The sequence below is a fragment of the Sceloporus undulatus genome, chromosome 2 (assembly GCF_019175285.1).
Source record: "Sceloporus undulatus isolate JIND9_A2432 ecotype Alabama chromosome 2, SceUnd_v1.1, whole genome shotgun sequence".
NCBI lineage: Eukaryota > Metazoa > Chordata > Lepidosauria > Squamata > Phrynosomatidae > Sceloporus > Sceloporus undulatus.
This window is the reverse complement of record NC_056523.1, coordinates 42,751,746-42,776,378: the sequence shown is the minus strand read 5'-3', so window position 1 is coordinate 42,776,378 and position 24,633 is coordinate 42,751,746.

The following is a 24,633-nucleotide window of genomic DNA, read 5'->3' as shown; positions in this document are numbered from 1 at the left end:
TTCAAGTCAAATCTCAGGTCAAGTCTCAAGTATGGGATCCACCTTTAATAGAAAAAAAAAGAAGGTGGAGGTGGGCGGGTGAAGTTTTAATAACTAGAAAATAAAAAAAAATATGGGATGTGCACAAAGTTAGGTAAAACAAAATTCTGGACAGGAGCAGAAAATGTATTAAGCCTTATGCCCATCACCTAACATGTTTGCTATTCCTCACTGAGAATATTTTTTACCTAACTTCGTGCACGTCTTCTTGATTTTCTAGATTTTCTAGAACATCCTAGGAGCAACAGGGACAAGCTGCTGAGTAGATCTCAACCCCAGTTTCAAGCTTACTGCCTAATGCATTTGCTGTTTATGGATGAAGGTAGGCCACCAAGTCAGTTACTAAAAATTTACAAGTCTCAAGTCGAACCAAGTCAGTGCATCATTTATTGCCTAGTTGAGTCCAAGTGGCATCATTGAGGTGACTTGACTCCTACTTGTGTCCGAGTCCATTGGCTTCTCTACATCACTGGTAAAAACATATAACAGTAGATTTACTTACAAACACTTTTGCAAAATCAGCCACATGCTCTACTGGAGAAGAAAAAGGGAAGAGAAAATAGTTGCATGTTAGAATGATGCAGAAAAAGAAAGGGTGCAGCAAAACAGCAAACAAACACCACAAATATATGCTGTGCCTAAACTCCTATAAAGTTATGTGCAAGTTATCTGCTATGGGGTAGAAAGATTCAGAAGAAGTGGAAAGTTTCTCTGAGGCAAAATTGTGAGGAAGATTTCTGTTAATTTAAACTCATGCTTGCTGTTCCTGAAGACTACAATATGGCAAAATGAATGAGCCCAAAGTCCACTGTGGTTAAAATAAAACTTTTTTAAAAAGCTCTTTCCTGATTCTAAACGTAGTGCATCATTTTTGGCTGCTAACTAAAACTCAAGTAATAAATAGCTGTGCCTGGCTGGGTGTGAAGTATATATAGCTTGGGGATTTTATGTAAGAAAAGCCTGTGTCACCATTCTCATTTATGAGATGATAGTTATGTGCAGATGGTACATAGAAAGTCATTTCCTGACTAGAGCTCAGAGTAAGTTGATTTGTGGTTTAATGATTTTTATCAAACTGAAATAAGCATTTGATCTTTGGATTTGATCTGCCTCTGTCTGCAGCTGCTACTCTGCTGCAACAATTGCTTCCAAACTGGGCTTAAAGCCCAAGCAAATAGAAGCCAGCCTTGTTCCATTTCTCATGTCCCAAAATTACATGCTGAAAATACATGCAAGATTGTCACTTCCTTTTGCTTGAAATCTGTGAAACAGCTACTATAAGACTTTCTCCCTATACTGTATAATTTTTTTTTTCATTTAAAGCAAAGTTATACCCTGGGTTTATCCAGGACCTGGTTGGGGGGATTTGATGAGTTGTAATTGTAGAGTTGTTCTGACTGTTATAATACATAATATATAATCAGAGGTGAGCCCCTCTCTGACCCAGGAAGCCTCCTTCTAACCATCCATCAAGAAGCCAAGCCCTTCCTCCAGTCCATCTGCCTTGGTCCAGGCCTCGGAGGTGGAAAAGATCTGCTGGACCTGATCGTATTCCCCACCACCACTCCCTTCTCCTTTTGTGTCGTGTCTTTTAGATTGTAAGCCTGAGGGCAGGGAACTGTCTGACTAAAAAATTGATGTACAGCGCTGTGTAAACTTACAGCGCTTTATAAATAAAGGTTAATAATAATAATAATAAATACAAAAATGACTTTTCTGAGCCCCAATACACAAAATGATTTTCTAAGCCCTAAATTTAGCTATCATTAGATGTGGCAAGTCTCTCTCTCTCTCTCTCTCTCTCTCTCTGTGTGTGTGTGTGTGTGTGTGTGTGTGAAGCTATAGTCTTGCACACAGCTGCTAGAGTTGCTTTAAAGGTTGGCTGGCTGCTTTTTTCTCTGGTTCTAGGCCTTGTTCTAGGTACCTACTGCCTGTTTGGACCATCATCCATTTTAGATTCTGAGCTTTAATTTTTTTAAAAAACTGGCAAAGATACTCTTTGTAGGAGTAGTTATAGGGGAGTCACTCTTTTGGCCAATTGTTTTGCCAGTACAAAGGGATGGGACAGCTTGCCCAAAAAGGGTGGACTGAGGCTGCCCCAGAGCCAGTCACTTCGGAGTCAGGGCAACCACACGCTGTGGCTCCAATCTGCCCTGGAGCCAGCCCAAATAGGAGTGGGAAAGATCCAGTCCTATTTAGGCCAGTAAAAAGCTGCCTTGGGTGGCCCAGCCACAATCCCAGGGCAGCTTCTGGGCACTCTGACAGTACACCTGAAAAGTACACCTAGGATGATGAAAGTGCAAGTGAGGGCAAAGGGGTAGTTTAAGGAGAGACAAGGAGATAAGGAAAGGTAAATGAGTGGCAGCATGCAAGAAGCAATGAGAGGAGCCTCGCAAAGATTAAAGATGAGGCAGAGTGAGGCACAGTATTTTAGAAATGATGATGAAATGATGCAAGAGAGAAGGGAGGGAGGGTTAGAAGTGCAGTGGGAAGGTGCAAGGAGCAAGAGAAATAGGTACTTTAACTTTGTCCTCACCTTCTTCTCTGTTTCCCCTTGAATCTGATGGCCATCACTCTCAGGGGCTTCCTGTGATCTTTAACTTATTTTTATCAGTAAAAAAAAAATGATAGCAAAAAAAGTAAAATAGTAAAGTGATCTGATGAAAATACAGTAGCATTAGAACTGCTTATCCATAACAAAAGGTTGTTGTATTTTTGTTGTTGTTTTCATTGCCATTATTAGTTGCACTAGTCACATAGCCATTTTATATAGTTTCTGTTTTGCCATTAAGTTTCACAACAGTATAGAAAATTAGCTTTGCTGAGTTGTAGTGATGACCTCGATTCACACATTAAGTTCCTGACTAAGCAGGAATTTGAACTTGGATCTCTTTCTTCCATGTCCACCACTTTAAACATTATGCTATACTAGTTCTCTCCGAAGACTACTTGTGTGTGTTTTTTTCTTTCTCACTTTACTCATTGCCTTTCCATGTGGGGTGGGTTTGAAAATCCATGCAGCTGTGTCCTTGTCACCCAAGCTCAAGAAAAGGGAAAGGGATTAGATTTTTCACCTACATTTTAGCAAGATTTTTAGTACAGTAAACAGCCCATTTTCAAATTAAAGCTAATTAATGTTAAGGATGTTTTCTTTGTTTTTTAGCATTTTACTGTAAAAGTGACAAGGTGGTACTTGTTCCCCAACTTTTCTGTCTCTGGTAGAAATGAACAGGACCGTCCTGTGACTTCCTACATAGATTTTGCTGTTTTTTCCATTTCAAGCCATTACTTCTACAGATGGCTGCACATACGAATTGGTCCTTCTCTCCTGTTTCAGTGATGTTGAATTAACAGGAGCTAAATCCTTTTGACAGCACTTGCAGACAGTCTGAGTACTGAGCCTTCTGAAAATTTGACCCTGACTAAACATTTAAAGTCTGTCAAAACCTAGTAGGGAAACAGAATTTGAAAATATGTCTGCACAATGATGGTTATTCCCCTGCTCACCAGAGGCTCAACAAATTAAGCTAAAGTGTCTCTTTTCATGCCTGCAGAGTGAGGTTGTTCATCCTATCTAAATGAATATTTATTAATAAAAACTGCCTCAGGAAATGAAAAGTATCTCTTTAATATGGTTGTTGTTGTTGTGTCTTCAAGCCATTTTTGATTTATGGCAACCTTAAGGTGACCTTATAATGAGGTTTCCTTGGCAAGATTTGTTCAGATACCTTTGCCTCCCTCTAAAGCTGAGAGTGTCCCTGGTCAAAAATGTTGACACCATTTGCACTGAGAACAAAAGACCTCTTTCTCTATATCCTAAGGATATTGCCGTATCCTTAGGAGATCAAACTGTTCTTCTTTCTTAATCCAGTGAAATGAAACCCACAGGGTGTTAGTTCTGCCATCTGCTATTCCGGGTGCTCTTCTGCTTTATAGCAGATGAAATCATGTGCTCTCAAATCCCATTCCATAATTTGGCACACTCTCCAAAGCCTCAAGTTTTGTTTACTTGCATGACACAGGATAACAGTGTTGGAACATATGTTTGTTATATATCCCATTGATAATCTCTTGTGAAGAGCATATTGATACATAGTGACCAGAACAAGGTTGTTTGCATGTGAGAGAGAGACAAATAGACACAGACAAAGTAGGCAACCAGTTAGCCACAGCTTCCAAACCTAAGAGAAATAACACTCTCGTTTGCAATATTTTGCTGGTAAACATGTCTACCAGCAAAATTAATTGGAAGAATGGCCCCCTGATGTGCACCTGCTGGGTAGCATCACTTCCAAATCACTGGAAGATTATAACTTTACATCAGCATATAATTTTATGCACCTCAGATAGGACAACTGCAGAGGTTGCTCATCCTTTTGCCTCATCATCAAAGAAACAGGGACCCTGCAGAAACAAAAACGTTGGTCGCCTCATTCTTTTCCAATACCATGAGAGCTCATTGGCCCCTTGAAATAAGAGGTCAGTCTCCAATTGACTGACCAATTGATAGGCCAGCTGGTTCATAGGAAAATTCCAAAACACACACAAAAGGGTAATATTAAAGCACAGTTGAACTAAATGAGAAGCATACGTCAAAAAATACAGCACCCACCCATCAAAAGACCATTTGTCAGCAACTATTCAAAGGACAAAAGACCACTTGCATTTAAAAAAAAAAAAAGATCCTTGCCTGATGTCAGAAGGACAACAGACAGGGGGACAACCTGTCCCACTTGGAAAGGAGTTCTGCAGCCGCAGTGGGAGCACTACAGAGATGACCCGGCCTCTCATCTCCTCCGAATTTGCCTCCAAGGATGGTGAAAGGGAAAGAAAGATTCTTATGTAAAATCTTCAACTATTTCAGTGGAGTATCTGTTTTTCCTATATGTAGCAGGGATCAGATACCCATCTATTTGTTGCTGTCTTTGTAAAGGGCTGAACAATACCACACCACCTATCAAGCCCCAGGGTGTCTATCTTTCCAAAAGAACATTAAGAAAGAAATGCAGCTCAATATTTGCCCTACAACCCATACAGCCACATTGGCTGCTGGTATGTTATGAACAGTCCCAAGGATGTCAGCCTGATTGCTGAGATGTTATCAATTGAAGCCTAGAGGCATTCTGGGGCACAACGAGATCATACCGGCCCTTTCAAACCACACTGTTCTAGATGGGAATATGTCTCTACTCCTTTTCTACTGAGAAATCTGGACCAAGGGCAGGGAACAAACCCTATATTTACTATGAGCCCGAACAGACAGGCCAAAATAAAGCTGCTTCAGGTCACTTGGGAGGTATGCTATTTAAATGACACACACATCTTAAGAGGCCAGAAGCTGTGCCAAAGCTGCGCTCCAGTCCTTAGGACAGGAGCATCGCTTTGGTGCAACTTTTAGCCTCTTAGGACAAATGCATCATTTAAATAATATACCTCCAAAGTGACCCAAAGCAGCTTTATTTTGGCCTGTCTGTTCAGGCTCTAAGTCTGTGTTTCCCCCATATGGTTTCTTCAGTAGTGGTCTATACTGTTTTTAAATTAATTATTAAACACTGTTGCTGCTGCTGCTGCTTCTTCTTGTGTGCCTTCAAGTCATTTCTGACTTATCGTGACCCTAAGGCAAACCTATCACATGAACCTATCACAGGGTTTTCCTGGCAAGATTGGTTTAGAGGTAGTTTGTTCTTGCCTTCCTCTGAGACTTAGAGAGAGTGTGACTTGTCCAAGTCACCCAGTGGGTTTCCATGGCCAAGCAGGGATTTGTATTCTGGTCTCCAGAGTCATATTCCAACACTCAAACCACTATACCATGATGGCTCTATATGGCTGGGTCATAACTGAAGCATGAGAAGAAAGGGAGGATGTCATGGGCTATGCCCCCACAAAGTACAAGAGCTTTATGCTGACCCTCTGTGTTAACACATCTGTGGAGTCTCTGTACAAGTCTTCTTCCTATACAGGTGTTTGGTGTTTTTTTTTAATTGTGTGTAATGCATGAAGTGAGCATACATGCATGCATGCATGCGTGTGTGTATGCATATAGGACTACATCAAATGATATCATGGGCAAATATACCATGTGGTATGAAGATAAAGTGTATTTTCAAGGTTTTGTTGGACTAAGTATCCTTGTGGAAGTGCATATATGGCTGAAGTATCAACTGGGTTTTTATTTTTTTTTATTTTTGTGTCTCCAATTAACATTTCTAAGTGGTGCCATTTTTTTGAGAGGCATTGGTTCCTTTCTGTGAACAATGGACCAAGGCCTATGTGTGGCAGACTGTTGCTTCACTTGTTTTTCAGTTTCCTGGGGCCATAACTGAACCATAACTGCTCATAGTTATGGCCAAGGATGACCAGTGTCAAGGGAGATTTTCCTTACCTTCCAGACAAACTGAATTTGTTAATTAAAAGGCAGTCAGATAATTGAAAAGACAAGACAGCTCCATTGTGTACCATACTTATTTTCAAGCTCCAGTGCACAGTCTGTAATGGGATGAGGACTGAACAGAACCCCTTTTTGTTCTAATTAGGGCTGCATCTTCACTGCAGAAATAATGCAGTCTGACACCACTTGAACTGCAGTGGCTCAATGCTATGGAATTTTGGAGTTTAGTTTTGTGAGATATTTAGTCTTTTCTGTCTGAGAGCTGTGGTGCCACAACAAACTACAAATCAACGATTTCCATAGGATGGAGCCATGGCAGTTAATGTGGCATCAAACTGCATTATTTCTGCAGTGCAGATACAGCCAAAGATGTATGTGTTAACCTCTGTCTGTAAGATTGGTAACACACACACACACACACACACACACACGGCAGTCTCCTTGCAGCTATAGTCAAAGTATGGCCTGGCCTCAAACCCTTACCCATTAGATACATAGATACCAGTTAGTTTTCCATTTATAGTTTTGTTTCTTCCTTTTCCAATTGTAATTCTATGTCAAATATGTTTGCCTTAAATAGTCAGTTTTATATTGCTGATGGATTCATTGTTTCACTGAACCATTCCCAAATTTTAGGATTCCTATAATTCAGAGTCCCTATAATTATTGTGATTCTCTACACAGACAGACAGACATTTTAATACAATATTGCAGCAGCCTGAGAAACACTATATGGTGGAATACTTTAAAGTTTCTTTTATAAGTTTTTGGGACACCTGGAAAACACCACTTCAGACTGCTACTTTCACAGCCATCCAGAATTTCACTGCTTAGCTGACCAGTTTATCCCCAGTCCTCATGTTGCCATCCATGCACCTTAGAAATGTTTTGCAAATGCATAAGGCTTTTAAAGAGACTCTGATTCCCTCCCTGCACATACACACACACTCCTTCAAAGCACTATGCTGCCTTATGCATGGCTGGAAGCACAGGTATAAATCAGTCAATCTCACCCATCTCTAACACACTGCTAGGCCATGTGCAAAGTGGCACTCTATTTTTTATAATTTAATGGGATTTTCAAAGGTTTTTCCAGAAATAAATGAAAATACAGGGGCACTTGGGACAGGAAAAAAACAACAACAAGTACTTAGAAACCATAGACACAAACCAAACACTGTGTCATTTCATTGTTGCTTAATGTGATGGTTGTTGGTTCAGCTAAACCTGTGACCTGTCCTTGGTCTAATCTGCACTATTGATGCAGCTTTAACTGGCATGGCTCATTGCTATGGAATTCTGGGATTTGCAGTTTTGTGGGATAGTGAAGTGCACTGGTGCGACAACAAACTACAAATCCTAGAATTCCATTACACTGAGCCATGGCAGTTAAAGCAGTGTCAATCTACATGATTTCTGCAATGCAGATTATAAGCTTAATTGGTTTCAGTTAATGGCGATATTATGTTTATTAGTTCTTTACACTCAGCAAGGGAATGCATAGAGGAGCTGTCCACAACATGTCCCAAATGCCTGCCAGATGGTCACCACGAGCAGCCAACATAATGCCACCCACCAAACACAAATTTCTTACTTTATTAACTTGGTTAGTTCACTTACCCTGCCAATGAAAACCACCATTTTCAGTTTCTTCAAGGTAACAGACTATGGTAACTCGCGGAAAGACCGAGTTTACAAGTTGTGCATGACCATGGTTGTGCAAAAATGTCACCGTAGCCCAGACTCTAAAAATATACTCTTCCTCATTCCAAGCCCATCGTGAAGTTTATACAAAACAATAAGTAATTATCATTGCTTTCACTTATTTAAAAAATGGAGGGACTGCAATTCAGCTGGATCCTTGTGGCCAAATATGGGCAATTTTCCAATTACTAGTCAGATTTTAACGAGATGTTTTTTAAAAAAATCAGGATCCAATATATTGATTCATTTCAAGGCTCCATTCATTTCTCTGTTTAATCCACAACTGTGAATTCACCTCCTCAGCAAAAAATAATCCTAGACATTTTTTTAATTTAATAAGCCCTTACTGTCCCCTGGGGTTTGGTTCTAGGACCCCCGCTGATGCCAAAATCTGTGGATGTTCAAGTCCCATTAAATACAGCAGCATAGTAAAATGGTGTCCCTTATATAAAATGGCACTTTCAAGGTTTGCTTTTGGGAATTTATATTTTTAAAAAATATATTTTCAGACCATTGATAGTTGAATCCATGGACAAAGAATCAGTAGTTACAGAAGGTCAGCTGTATATAAAATCACTGATAAAAATAAAACATTATATAGACTGTTTCTAAACATGATTTAAATGCTAGTTTTCATTTTATACCAATCTATATTACAACAAAACAGCCCCACAACCAGCTTGTTTTAGAAGATTAGATAAAGTTGAGTCTGACAGCAACAGAAAAAATTTTGCTTTTGCTTTTTTTCATTAAGCATTTCAAAGAAATAAAGCTGAACAGGCACTTACCCCATTGGAAGGCTGAAAAGTGGAGATGGAAAGAATATTAACGATATTTCATCTCAAACCAAAAAACCAGTTTGTCAACGGTTGGGAATTACCATCAAGAAAGAATAATAGATCAGCAAGATTTTTGTTCAATTTTCTGCTGGTATTCAAGATCCCAAAGTATCAGGCAGAAATCATTATGTGGAGAAAAACACAGGGGTTTTTGTGCAAACTTAACTGAGTCGAAAATGGACATTTGGTGCAAACAAACCCCCACATTTTTCTCTGCAGAATCATTTCTGAGCAACACTTTGGGACTTTCAACTGGAGAGAGATTACTGCAGAGGAATATTTATTTTCTCGCATAGTGTGATGAAAGCTGTTTTTTGTGAAAACAAAATAGTCAAAGATTTACATCTCTACAGCAAAGTGCTACATAATGTTTGGGAATGTCTCAGTGCAGAGAAGTAAGAAGGCTTCACTATATGTTGCATTCAGGGCCGGCTTTAGCTTTGAGTGATCCCTAGCAAAATCATCCTTTAGTAGGCCAATTTTCAACTGATGCAGTCCAATGGCTTATGTAGCTGTCATGGGTATATTCCAAACATTACTTTCTGGATGGGTCTAGACACTTTAATTCCAGCAATGTCTTGGGGGGCATACTACATTGGGAACATTGCTAAAAATGTAAAGGGTGGATGGCTCCAGCTACCTAGCACTGACCAGAGGGCTGGTCCATAAAATATATATATATAAGGCAAACTAGGGGCTAGCATAGCCACCTGTAGTGAGGACACTGTTACATTGGCAATTCATCAAGTATATTTATTGTTGACACCATTCAATGTTATCTCTTGGCAGATCTATCAACAGCACTGCAATATCTTGTGGATTGACATGCAGTTGATGTCAATCCGTAGGATTGTTTTGCAATGGTATACACACTGAAGTGTGAATTTGCCTATGTAGGGGATGCTCATCGGAATGTATACACAAATATACATCCTGTTCCAAGCAATGCAATGTGCATTTGTGTCTATAGGTTAGATGCAGAATATGAAAATGTTTGAATGTATGCACATATGGTTCATTTGGGCCAGATCAGGCCAGTTATATGTACAGCTCAGATGGCTTTTAGTTGAAATATACCCATTATTAGGCAGAAGACAGTAAGCAGATACAGAGATTGTGTAGGACTTTAACAGAGGTTTTATATAATGGGAAACCTATAAAATGCTTCTGTAGGAAATCAAATATAAAATGGTCGACAGAAAGGTTCATTACAGGCACATATCTCCCTGTCTCCCTCTATATCTATATCTATATTTATTTCTCTGGTTTATAAATTGGGAAAATGGGGAACCATGTGATTGGCTGTTTTACCCAAGTGTCCTCTTATAGCTGTCTAAGAGCAATGGACACTCTAGAATTTTGTTGCAGGTCTGACCTGATCTGGCCAAAATGATATTATCTTATCTGCTTTTCTTAATTACCTTGACCTACAGTTATTTTAAATGTCTGGGTGGAGTGGCCAGTGCTAATCTTAAAACTGATTTTGGGACATCTCAAGATGAAAAGAAACAAAGCAGGCATGGCTAATAAAGTTATAATTTGTTTGAAAAGAACTTTTATCATAAAGGAAAGCTAGCCTCACATGCACTGACCTCCAGCATAACACACTACATATGTCTAAATGCAAATGCTAAGACTGATTAGGACCCTTCAGGAATCCAGTTGATAAATGAGCAGTCTTTCTCCTGCCCAGATGATTAAGCACTTCCTAGATATCAAGGCGGATTATGATTAAAACTGTTGTTCTAGGATTCTCCTAATGCTGATAGCTTACCTGAGCCTAAATTAGGCAACTTTCATTTCCCTCTGACTATATGAACCCATGCACATGAATTAGAGCTCAAGGAATGCTCTAAAGCAGGGGTTACCAACCTTTTTGTCCAATGGATGGAGCCCTAAGGGCTCCATGGAGCACAGGTTGGGAACCACTGCTCTAGTGTGATTGGAATTGCAATGCATTTGGGTAATTGATCCAAGTATAATTTCCTAAATGGGTTCAAGAGCCTTTATTCTTTTAATGTCAGGAACTTTTAAAAAAACTCTCCCACCCTCTCTTCCATGGTCCTTCTGCTTTACACCTGTTGGGAATTTGAATTATTGCATACACAGTACCAGAGTCCTATCCTTTCTAGGTCAGTTTAACAGTTTAATTCAGAAAGAAGAACCAAATTCAAACTCCCAAGATTCTTTACCATTGGCTAGGGCTGCTTGGAATTACAGTTCAACAAACTAGATTGCTGCACTGTTCCTGTTGTTGTTGTTGTTGTCTGCTTTCAATCTGTTTCTGACTTATGGTGACCCTAAGGAGAACCTATCATGGGGTTTTCTAGGGCTGAGGGTGTGTGATTCGCACAAGGTCACCCAATGGGTTTTCATGGCCATGCAGGCAATCGAACTCTGGTCTCCAGAGTCATAATCCCATGCTCAAACCATTACACCACACTGTCTCTTGGTCTGTTCCTATGATTTGAATTCATATATTCCACTATGTAGCAATAGAGAGAGGACACTTGTATTTTGCACTTAAGTACCTGAAACTGACTATGAAAAAGGGGAAAGGATTCTTTAGCAGTTAACAGCCCAACAGAGAATTAAAACCCTTTGATTTGAATAAATTTAAGTGTGCCTCTGGGTCAGATTGTGTGGTCATTATCTACTGAGTAAGGTTGTTTCACAGTAAGTGAACCTGAGTAAGGTTCTTTTGACTGACCAGGTGCTCCTGGGAATAGGGATTCAGCCTGAACTGAGGTTATTAGCTCAGATCTTCTGGGGGTTTTCACTACTCGGGTTTTTTAATGGGTTGGCTATTTTGAGAATAATTAAAACTGAGCTGGATTAATGAACATCATTTATACCTAGCAGAGAACACACTAGCCATTAGTGGCTTGTGGAAATGTTTTAGGTATAAATTTCAAACCACAATACATATATATAACAATCAAGGTAGCACCTGCAGGCCATGGGAAAATGTCTCTCTTTGTATCTGATGCATTGTTTTCCCCTGCTGTGATTATGCATAGTTTAGGATGAGCCTTCACTGGCACAAAAGTAACAAACACATACAGAGAGCTATACTTTTATCTTAGCTCAGTTAAAACTTCCAGGTATTTATATGCAGTGGGCCCTCCACATATAGCATATAGGGACATTGCATATAGAATAATCCAACAATTAGGGTGTTTGGGAATAGTTTACTATCTGTTGTATTTTGCACATGCACACAGCCCTTAAAAATCTGGAAACAATTTTTCTTGTCTCATTTTAAATATTTGAATTGATTGTTTAAAATTATTTGTGTTAGTTGCCATTGTTGTGATACATAATTTATTATTGCAGGATATCTGCTCTACATGGACATTTGTAATAGTTATTTTTGTTATGGTTCCTTTTACAAGAATCTGTGGCCCGTTACAAACAGGCCTTTGTGGCGCCCCCGTCACGTGCTAGGGGTTGGCCAAGGACCTAGCGTCCATACCGGCCTCACCCCTAGCACGTGACGAGGGCGTAAAGATGGTGGTGCCCTATACACACGGACGCCGCCATCTTTACATGCTGAACGCTTAGTATCCGCACGTCGCGCCCCAGATGTGACGCCGTGAGTGCGCGAGTAGCGCCTCATGGCGTCCCATCCAGAGTGCAAGAAGAAGCGCCATTTTGGCGCTTCTTCTTTGCTGCATCCGGGAACCGCACAGTTTGGCTGCTGCGGTTCCCGGATGCAGCAACCGGCAGCGGTGGCAGAGCGCCACTTTTCGGCGGTTTGTAACCCGCCTATAGTTATCAAATATATCTGTCTCTAAAAGGTTCTGTCAGAACCAAGACCTTTTTTATTTAGCTAATACCTTTTGCTATAGCAGGTGTTACATAAGTCTGTTTAAGCCCTTAAATTAATCAGGCAATATCAGTCTGTGAACTACAGGAGAGAAGCTGGTGATTTCCTTTTATTTTGATTATTCCACATATTGTTTTGAGATATTAGTGGTAAGTCGTATATTGGCAGGTTACAAACGGCCCTCAAGGGGCATTTTCCCGCTGCCGCCATTCACTGCGTAGGGAAGCCCCAGCGGCCAGACCACGAGGCTTCCCCGCACAGCGAAAAAGGAGCGCCAAAATGGAGCTCCTTTTCGAAACACGGAAGTGGCACCGCGAGGGGCAGAGCGTGCCCTTGTGGCATCACTTCCGCCGTGACACGTCTGGACACACAGCGTCCAAGACGTCAAAATGGCGTAAGAGTACAGTCCATGAAAATAGTGACAAGAATCATGATCAGGACAAATGGTTATAAGATTTTAGATTTATTCCCAATTAATTCATTATTTTTTTAGGGAGCTACCAGCTTGAGTAGAAAGGGGGGGGGAATCTGGTAGAGAAGGATTTTGAACATTTTATGCTTTCTTCCAAAGCCATTTTGATATGGCTCTAATCTATTGCCCAGGCCATGCTTGAAGGTGGAAAAGTAGATCATTTCCACAGTAAAGGCTAACATCCATAAATGGTATCCACTTTCCTGACCTCTGACATAGCTCAAAGCTCAGCTTTAAATGCTCCAAAAGCATTACTAGACACACTCATTTGATCCTGGAACCTTTGTCCATAGAGATGTTGCTGCTATCTGTTTGCTTTTAGTCATGATAGTTGATCCCATAGGCAGTATGTTCTATATCCTGCTGCTTTCTCCTGCTGTTGTTCTAATTGATTTCATGCTCTTCGGTTTGGCTTTTTTGATGTTTTGTTGTACTGTTTGCATTGACGCTTTTATTGCATTGTTGTGTTTTAACTGGAAGGCAGCCTTGAAGGCTGAGAAGCAAGGAAGAATTTCTTTAAAATAGATAATAAATATCCCCATAATGGATAGTGCTTAGTTTTGCTGAAAAGCCTCCATGGTTCTTATGGAGAGGAAGGAGGCACTTTAAGACACATTTCAACTATTGCTCGGAAGTCTGAATTTTGTTGTCACTGTTGTTGTTTTTGCTTGAAATAGATACACTAAATATTAAATGTGATTTTCATTGGAATATTCCCCTATATTTGATCCTCTTAAAAAGATCCAGCTGCTGTTACCTTCTTTTTCAATAAAATATGGATTTATTAAAAAAAAATTGGTCTGGCATTCTCCAACCTAGAGCTCTCCAGTTATTTTTATAATCTAATTCCCATTATCTTTTCTCCTTGCCCATGTTGGATGAGAATGGGAATGATGTAACCAAAACATCAGATTGCACCAATTTGGAGAAGACTGGTTTATTTGGATTATTTATAGGGTAACCAATACCAGAGGTTCTCTAAAGCACCTCACAATGTTGAATTTCAAGGTCTCCTTCATTTTACTTTCCCTGTAGCTCCTTCACATCCCCACTAGATATTCTATCTGATTGTCTGAGGAAAGAATATTTTGTATGAGACCTGAAGCTGATTGACAGCCCTTAATGAAAATCAAACATCAGGGAATTCTTCAAAATATTTTGCTTCTGTGACATGAGTGGGCAAGGTTTAAGAAAGAGGCTATAATTTCAAGTTTCAGAATGAGATAAAGAGAGCTGGAGAGGAAGGACCTGTTATTGTCACAGAGTAAGTAGGGGATGGGGCATGCAGATGATTCATGCCACCAGAGCAGCCGGAAGCCACACAGAAAGCGCACCTGACCAGGGAAAGCCAGCTGGGAAAAGAGCAGAGAAAGTCTGTTTTTTACTGCCATCCCATTTGGGACTGGGGTGACAGCCTGGTTTGGGACTGGGCTGTGCGGTTGCCACAGTCCCTTGCCAATCGGGGGGCAACCAGGGCTGCAGCAGCCCCAGGTCTCTCCAAGAGAACACTTCTTTAGGCATTTGTAGGTCCCCCATCATAATTCTATGGTCAACCTATGGTAGACATTGATCACAGAATTGTGTTGGAGGACCTAGAGATTCCACTTTCACATGGCTCCTGTACCCCTAACCCTAGCAAATGTGGAGAGCCCATTGTATACACAAGGATATAAGAAAAGGTATGGAAGGAATCCCAAGTTTTTGTATCCCACACATCTAAAAAAAAATCTCTTTTTTAAAGAGAGCCAACCTGAGTCCAAAACTAACCAAAGGGCCCAAACAGACAGGCCAAAATAAAGCTGCTTTGGGTCACTTTGCAGGTATGCTGTTTAAATGACACATGCATCTTAAGAGGCCAGAAGCTGCGCCAAAGCGGCACTCCCATCCTTAGGACTGCAGCGTGGCTTTGGCGAGGCTTGTGGCCTCTTAGGATACATGCATCATTTAAACAGCATACATCCAAAGTGACCCAAAGCAGCTTTATTTTGGCCTGTCTGTACAGGCCCAAAGTTAGCTTTTTTTTCTTTTAAGAAAGTCTATAAATCCAAGATCCCAATGAAAATAGAAGAGGGAAGGGAAAGGGATGGTATATGAACAAGGGAGGTTTGTTTTTTATCATTATTATTTCAAACAGTCCATCAATTAATCTAACAAAAAGGAAAAAAAAAAACAGTCCGCCAAGTACAAACAGATTCAATCCATATCACATACATATTACCATACTCAAACCTTCTTTCATCCCTACTCTTTCTCTCTACCTTTAAACAAGGGAGATTTGTGAAGAAGAGATTCTCCTTTGGCTGTTCCCAACTTTTATAACTCCAACTTTTCATGGTCTCTTCCCTTATAATGTCATTTCTTTCTTTCTTATCTATCTCTTAAAGCTTTATGCCAATTAAAAATTGGTCTGCCTAAATGTTTTTTGGATCAAATTTTCAATTATTTCTTTGTTCCCTAAATTTATATCTCGCCTTGTTGACACCTCAAAAGTCAAAGACTTCTGTTCTCAACTTCATCCTTGGTACTATCCTTTACACTTGATCTGGGATCATAACTTTGTCCTTTTTATTTTGAGAGTTTGGTCATCAAAGAGGATGTTGGTTATTGGTTCTTGTTAAGAACACTCTTATCAATACCTGGTATCACCCAAACCAAAATAATCTCACTGAATAATAAAACCGACTAATGTTTTCACTTAGTTTAGCAAGTTTGTGATAAGCTTGAAAATTTTATTGTTTTGCTATATTAGCAAAAAAGAGAAACTGATCCTTATTTTGACCAAAACTTCTACTGTCAGCCTTCTGTACCTACAGATTCTCCATTCACGGATTCAACCATCCATGGCTTGAAAATACATTTTTTAAATTTCCAAAAAGCAAACTTTTGTCTATAAGGCACATCACTTTACTAAGCCATTGAATATACTGGGGCATGAACATCCATCGATTTTGGTATCCAGAGGGGTTGTGGAACCAAACCCCAGTATATATCAAGGTCCTATTGTGTATCAATAATCCTAAGGGTAAATAAAGGAAGAAATATTTATTTCTAAAGAGTTAAAAGAAACATCATGGTCCAAAACACACTTCAGAAATAATCCTATTTGAGACTGCTTTAACTGCCCTGGATCAATGCTAGGGAATTCTGGGAACTGTAGTTTTGTCAGACATTTAGCCTTCTCTGTCAGAGCGCTCTGGTGCCACAATAAACTACAATTTCCAGGACTGCCTATCACTAATGCATGGCAGTTAAAGCATGCATTCACTATATCAACTGTATTCTTACCAAAGAAAATCAACTTATAAAATAGTGGCAAAAATGTGGTTATAACAACATGTTTAAAAATTAGACTTTGGTGTTTTCTCTGCATTATTTTCTCTGTGTTATTTTATAGTCGACATGATAGTTTTTTTAAAAATTGGGTCTTTTGTTTTATAACTTTAATTGGGAGTCTGCTGTGCAGATGTAGGTGTCTTATCTTTCCAACTTTCTTTCTTTAGCATCTGAAAACAAACAATATTCTTCTTTCCTCATGGGCATTGCTCTCCATGGCTCAGCGGTAAAAAGTGATGCATTTTCCTGTGATTATCTCTCTGGTTGGCATCTTGTCTCGTCCTCTAAATTGGCTGGTATGACTACTGAGGATTCATTGTAACTGCCAAACTCCATCATGGGATCCACAAAACAAAGTTTTCTTATCCTGAGTCTTTTGCACAGAAATGTTCAAGCTTTATGCCTCAGGCAGCTTTTTCTTTGTGTCTGGCACTCCAAAATATGCAACGCATACAGTCGTATTCATGTCCTCCAAAGTCCTCATATTGGCAACTGATTGACCACAGTGCAAACAGAAACTTGTTTTTCTCCTCAGGTTTTTCCCTATAATAGTTCATAGAATCATAGAATCGTAGAGTTGGAAGAGACCACAATGGCCATCCAGTCCAACCCCCTGCCATGCAGGAAATCTCAATCAAAGCATCCCTGACAGATGGCCATCCAGTCTCTGCTTAAAGACCTCCAAGGAAGGAGACTCCACTACACTCCGAGGGAGTTTGTTCCACTGTCAAACTAATGTTGAGGTGGAATCTCTTTTCCTGTAGCTTGCATCCATTGTTCCAGGTCCTATTCTCTGGAGCAGCAGAAAACAAGCTTGCTCCCTCCTCAATCCCTTCAAGTATTTAAACAGGGCTATCATATCACCTCTTAAGCTTCTCTTCTCCAGGCTAAACATCCCCAGCCCCCAAAGTCGTTCCTCATAGGGCATGGTTTCCAGACCCTTTGCCATTTTAGTCACCCTCCTTTGGAGACGCTCCAGTTTCTCAATGTCCTTTTTGAATTGTGGTGCCCAGAACTGGACACAATATTCCAAGTGGGGCTTAACCAAAGCAGAATACAGTGGCACTATTACTTCTCTTGATCTAGACGCTATACTTTTATTGATGCAACCTAAAATTGCATTGGCCTTTTTAGCTGCCGCATCACACTGCTGACTCATGTTCATCTTGTGGTCTACTTGGACTCCTAGATCCCTTTTACATGTAGTCTCGTTCAGCCAGGTGTCCCCCATCCTATATCTATGCATTTCATTTTTCCACCCTAAGTGCAGTACCTTACATTTCTCTGTGTTGAATTTCATTTTGTTAGCTTTGGCCCAGCTTTCTAGTCTATTCAGGTCATTTTGAATTTTGATCCTGTCCTCTGGTGTATTAGCTAGTCCTCCAAGTTTGGTGTCATCTGCAAATTTGATAAGTACGCCCCCAATTCTGTCATCCAAGTCATTGATAAAGATGTTGAATAGCACTGGGCCCAGGACAGAGCCCTGTGGGACCCTACTGGTCACTTCTCTCCAGGATGAAAAGGAGCCATTGGCCCTGTTTACATGGGCCATTAAGCATGTACTCAGTACGTGCTAGGGTTGCCCGGGAGTGTCCTTTTTAGAGCATCCCTAACTCTAGTATGTACTGATTACGTAAACATGGCAGCACTCTGTCTACATGGGCACCACCATTTTGATATAATGGCCGCGTTGCATCCAAACGGCACGCATGGCCGTTACATCTTGGCACCACTGAAGGGCGCTTGTGGCGCCCTTTCAGCGGTGCCCAAAGGAGCTCCAAAACAAAGCTCCTTTTGTGCTGCATATCGCTGGTGTGACCTTTACATGGCTGCTATTGGGGTGTCCTTGGGGCATGAAGCCCCAAGGACACCCCTTTCCAGGCCGCAGGGAAGCGGAGTTTTGCCGCTTCCCTGAGGCCTGGAAAAGCGGCGGATTGGGGCCTCCGGGGCTGCCACTGTGGCTGCTCAGGACCTGATCCATTGGGAAAAGGGGTGGGTGCAGGCTGCCCCAAAGGGGCAGTTTGTATCCCACCATTGTTGAGCACCCTTTGGGTTTGGCCAGTCAACCAATTACAAATCCATGTAACAGTTACCTTGTCTAGCCGACATTTTTCCAGCTTGTTTGCAAGAACGTCATGAGGAACCTTGTCAAAGGCCTTACTGAAATCATGATATACTATATCCACACCATTCTCTTCATCTAATCAGTATGGTCACAGGCCCAGGCCTCTCAGCCAGGCAAAAGCTTGCTTAAGCTGCATCCATACTGTAGAAATAATGCAGTTTGATACCACTTTATTATTATTATTATTATTATTATTATTATTTATATAGCGCTGTAGATTTGCACAGCACTGTACATAAAACAATAAATATAAAAGAGTAAACCTGCCTCTGGCGTACAATCTAAGAAAGACTTTAATTGCCATGGCTCCATCCTATGGCATCCTGGGATTTATAGTTTGTCATGGTACCAGAGACAGCTAAATATCTCACAAAACTACCAATCCCAGAATTGGGACAGTTAAAGCAGCATTAAACTGCATTATTTCTGCACTGCAGATGCTACCTTTGCTGATATGGAGCCATGTTGGAAATTAGATCTAGCAGTGAACCTGGTACTGTGCTGAACCTAAAGTTCAATAAAACTTTCCTGGAATCAACCATGAAATCTGTCCCTTCAGTTTGGTAGAGACTGGGCATCACAATTAGTACACTTGTGTGGAACATTCTCGTAGTGTTAAGAAAAGGGCCAAGGGGCTATCTAAGTCAGCCTGTTCTTTTTATAACTGAGTTTATTTTGTGTGCATTCAAATAATTTCAAACTTACAGACCCTAAGAGTTTTCTTGGCCAGATTTGGTCTAATGGGGTTTGCCATTGCCTTTTTCCACAGACAAGTGAGTGTGATTTGCCCAAGATCATCCAGGTGGTTTCTATATCTGAGTGGGGATCCAAACCCTGGTCCCCCGGGGTCCTAGTCCAACACTCTAAGCACTACGCTACTCTGGCTCTCTACAGTTAGAATTGTACATTTTTTATAATCACACTGGACTTTGCTGAGGTTGGGGACACAGGACACCATGAAAATGGCAAAAATGAAAATTAAAAAACACCTTTTGTTTACTTGTAAGAACAACTCTCTAGGAATCTTTTGTGCTCAAATTCCAGTAGAGGTTGACCAAAGGATTGTGAAAGTTGGCCATAGAGTTGTGGTGAAGGACCTAGAGATTCCGAGAGAACATATCAATTAAATCTGTGAATAATCAAATCCACAAAAGTCAAAACCACTATGTTGAGGGCTGACTGTACTCCCCATTAAAAACTGTCCCCAGTTGCTACATATAAATCACATATAAAATAAATCAAAAGCAGGATTTAGATTTTTTTTCCCCACCTCTGTCAAAATCATAGGGATAGAACAGCAGAAGGAGCAACAGTGTCAACAAGCAAAAACCAGACAAGTGCAGACACACAGACACACACAGACACACACTGAAGTATGGAAACCAAATGGTTTGCACTGGATGGCCAAGCAGTACAACAAGGAGAGGGCTGCAAAGAGCTCTTCTCACAAGATAACACACAGAAGATAATAAATACAATAGCTCTTCAGGCAAAGATATAAAGCTTCATGTTTGAAATTCCAGTCAGACCAGGAACGAATCACAAGTTCAGAGGCAGAGTGTACACAAACAAGTCGGATTATAGAGGCTGTTGATTGTGGTGGGCGGTCGTCAGGGATATTTGAAAAGATGTGAAACAGAAGTTAATCCACTTTTATATAATTTGTTTTCGTATTCTTCCTAAACTGGCTCACTTTGGAGACAGCTGCTTTTGCGGTTTACAGCATGCATATGGTTCGAAGGCATATTCTTGGCAGCCAACCGAAATGGCAGAATAATGACTAACCAAGGGAAAAAAGAGCTGAGTGTATCATTTAGAGATGATATGGCCATATCAAAGCCAGTGAAACATGAACAATTCATTTTCATAGTCTCCAGATTGCTATTTGCCACAAATCTCCCCTTTTACAGCACACCACCATTGATATTGCTACCAATCAACCATGCATGCAACTGCCAGCTCAACAAAGGATGAAAACCTGGGATTTCTTTCTGATGAGTCTAAGTGGCTTCATCCATGCTATATTTTGAGGGAAGAGATTCTAATACAGTTATAACAATAGTCCATGCAGGAACTAACACTGTGGTCATGGAGCTGGCCAGGAATTATTATTGCCCGTGTCCAAACTACAAGTAAAAAACGCCAGTGTGGTGCAGTGGTTTGAGCATTGGATTATGACTATGGAGACCAGAGTTCAAATCCCAGCTCAGCCATGAAACCCACCGGGTGACCTTGGGCAAGTCATACTCTCTCATCCTCAGAGGATGGCAATGGCAAACTCCTTCTGAAAAAACTTGCAAAGAAAACTCTGTGATAGGGTCACTGTAAGTCAGAAACAACTTGAAGGCACGCAACAATAATCCAAACTAAACTTCTAATGTTTTCTGTATATTTTTTTAAATAGTGTGGCCTTGCACCAAAGTTCAAACATGAAACGTACTTAGGCTGCACTCTAAGTAACGTATTTAGAGTGACTTGCTGACAAGTCTCGGGCAGTCACATTCTTTCTAGCACCCTGACCTTACTTAGTGGGTTTTTGCAAGGCTAAAAATGGAAAAATCTGTGTATGCTGACCTGAGAAAGGGTTTCTTGCTGCTGTTGTGTGCCTTCAAATCCAACTTATGGCAACCCGAAGGTGAACCTGTCATGAGGTTTTCTTGGCAAGATTTGTTCAGAGGGAGTTGCCTTTGCCTTCTCCTGAGGCTGAGAGAGTATGACTTGCCCAAGGCCATCCAATGAGTTTCCCTGACCAAGTGGGGATTCAAACCCTGGTCTCCAGAGTCATAGTCCAAAGCCCAAGATATATAGAAGTCTTTAATGTGTTGTTGTTTGTATGTGTTCAACAACAACAAAAAATTTTGTAATGTTGACAAGGAAGTACTAGATATTTCTTTGTATAGCATTCATAAAAGTATTTACACTGGTGTAAAAAAATGTTACCTCTTTTTGCTCTTGCTTTCTTCCTAATGGTTTGAAGAAGCTTTCTACAACTGAGTTGAAGAAACTATCCATTGAAGGGTTTAGTACATGCTGCCTCCCTCCTCTGGGATGAATTTTTTATCTCTCATAATTCTCCAGAGTTTATGTGTGGATGTTGATGCTCTTCACCGTTCATGATCCACTGGCTGTCCTGTGTTCCTTCATGTTGCAAGTTCCAGTCACTGTGTAAAACATTTTGTTAGCAATGTGTTTGTGCATACTTTCAGAGGTCTCAGATGAGATGGATAGCAGTGAAATACAAGCATCCCAAAGCACTGGACTGAGTAACAGTGATATTGATTTCAGCTAGTACATCATGCACAGAACTAGAGGTTTACACAGAGGGATGCAAGACTCCAGCCAGGCATGGGAGTTGGGTAGGACAAAAATTGCAATGCTAAACCTTTTTAGATAGCATGGTTCAACTAGACCTAGATGCAATGCTAGGCTTTTTTAGAAAGCATCATTGAACTTTTCAGTTCTCCCTACACACCTCATGTTTACAGTCATATGTAATTTTATTAGCTTCACAGACAGGTGACTCTAATCCAAGAGAACTAGCCAGAAGAATCCCATTTCATCAGTAAGCTCAGTCTCACCCTGTTCTGGCAAGCAATGTGTGTGGTGAAGAGGCACCTGTACAAAGCAGTTATATTACTTTTACAAAATAGTTATATCCCATTCTACTAACCATGCAAAGTCTGAGGACATATTCTACCCAGAAGAGAGAGCAATGTATGGATCTTCCTTTTTCATTTAATTCCGTGGTTCCCAACCTGGGGGTCGGGACCCCTTTGGGGGTCGAATTACAATTTCCCAGGGGTCACCAGGGACCCCCCTCAGAGCACCACTTCCCAAACAAAGGGCTCCCAAGCTAGGCCCATTAGAACAGCAGCCAGCTCCAGGCCCCTCCTCAGTTGCTTAGCAACTGCCCACAGAGTCCCTTTTCCTGCCTCTGCAAAAAGGAAGAGAGACAGCACAGCCAAAGAGTTTCAGTTTCACTTTGAACCGCTACCCCTCTGCCCTTCTATGATGGGGCTTTCTGGACAGGTTTCTCCAGAGGAGCTTTGGCATTGCCATCCTCTGAGGCTGAGAGAGTGTGGCTCCTTTTCCAAGGCTCAAGGCAAACCTATCCTGGGGCTTTCTGGACAGGTTTCTTCAGAGGGGGCTGGCCATTGCCATCCTCTGAGGCTGAGAGAGTGTGGCTTCATGCCCAAGACTCAAGGCATACCTATCCTGGGGCTTTCGGGACAGGTTTCTTCAGAGGAGCTTTACCTTTGCCATCCTCTGAGGCTTTTTTGTGTGATTAATCACTATGCTTTACTTATGTTCAATGAAAATACGATTCATAACAGTAGCAAAATTAAAGTTATGAAGTAGGAACGAAAATAATTTTATGGTGGGGGTCACCACAACAGGAGAAATTGTATTAAAGGGTCGTGGCATTAGAAAGGTTGGGAACCATTAGTTTTGGCAATTATGTTGCTGTTGTGCTTGTGTGCCTTCAAGTCATTTTCCAGTTTATGGTGACCATGAGGTAAACCTATCATGGGGTTTTCTTGGCAAAGGCAACTTGTTAATCCTTCTTTTCTTAAAGAAAAAGGCTTGAAATAGTTTTTCATATTACTTCATTCTACAGTATTTTTCTTCAATGCTGTCCTGAATGGACTTTTGTAGAAGCTCCTTCCTATTAAAGCTTTTTGATCTCATTCTGTTACAAAAAATACCCATTTTAACCATCAATTCTTCCATGACTCCAACTAAAAAGAAACACAAAAGAGCCAAAAGTCAGAATGCAAAAGAGAAACAGACAAAAAGGATGATGAAGTACCACACTAAGAATACTGTTCTGAGCAAATGCTCTGGTCTGTCCATTGACTCCATGAGGAGGGTTTCAACTCATGCCACCACATTTACAGGTGCAACACAGTTGGACTCTGAGAGGAAAAGAAGACGCTCTGAAAAGAAAAGAAGCAAGCTGACCATACATGCTAAGCTCCACACAATCCCCAACACACCTTCACCAGCGGTTTTCTTTTTTTGCTACTATAATAGTATGAACTAGAACTGAGGACTTTAGAAAATCCTATCCTGTGTGGCAGATACATCCCTGGTAGGAGTATAAGATTTTCATTTGCTGGGGGAAAAAATAAATTTCACTCTAAGCAGGACACTTCAGGGAAGAAACAAATTTGTCATTAAAATTCATCTTGACACATTAATTTTTCACAATGTTTATGGTAGCCTCACATGCACTCATATATTCATAAATATTCCAATTTAAGCTGCATTTTCTTCTTTTCTTTTAAAATTGCTTGGGGAAATTAGCAGTAACTGTTGGAGAATAGGAGGTAATTTATACCCATTTCCCCTTCACTGCACTTATCAGCATTGATGACCTTCCAAATCTCGCTCTTGAATTGAAGGCTTTGCCACGAACATCAATTCTCTTGAATATGGTGGGGCTGCCATTGATAAACAGGTGCAAGCCAGAAGGAAGGAAGCACCCAGGGATATTTTGCAGTGGAATCTTTGGCTGCGTAGCAAAAGAGAAAGCATGGTTCTCTTCTGTCTCTGTCACATCTGATATCTGTAGGTCAGCGTATACAGGATATTAAATGCATCTTTGAATTATGTGAATTGGTGTCTACTCTTTCTTTTATCTGACAGCAGCTGTAGGGAGTTTTCTCTAGAATAAGAAGAGGAGAGGCATAAGAGTCACTGCACCACTAAACTAGGGTCCTTTCACATCACACAGTTATAGTACTATGATTCTATTTTAATCATCATGGCAACATACTATGGAATTCTGGGATTTACCATTCAGGGAGGGACATTTTGAATTCTCAGCCAAAAGGTTCTACTGCCTCACCAACCTGTAAATCCCAGGATTCCATAGGATTTTTGATTAATATAATTTCAATT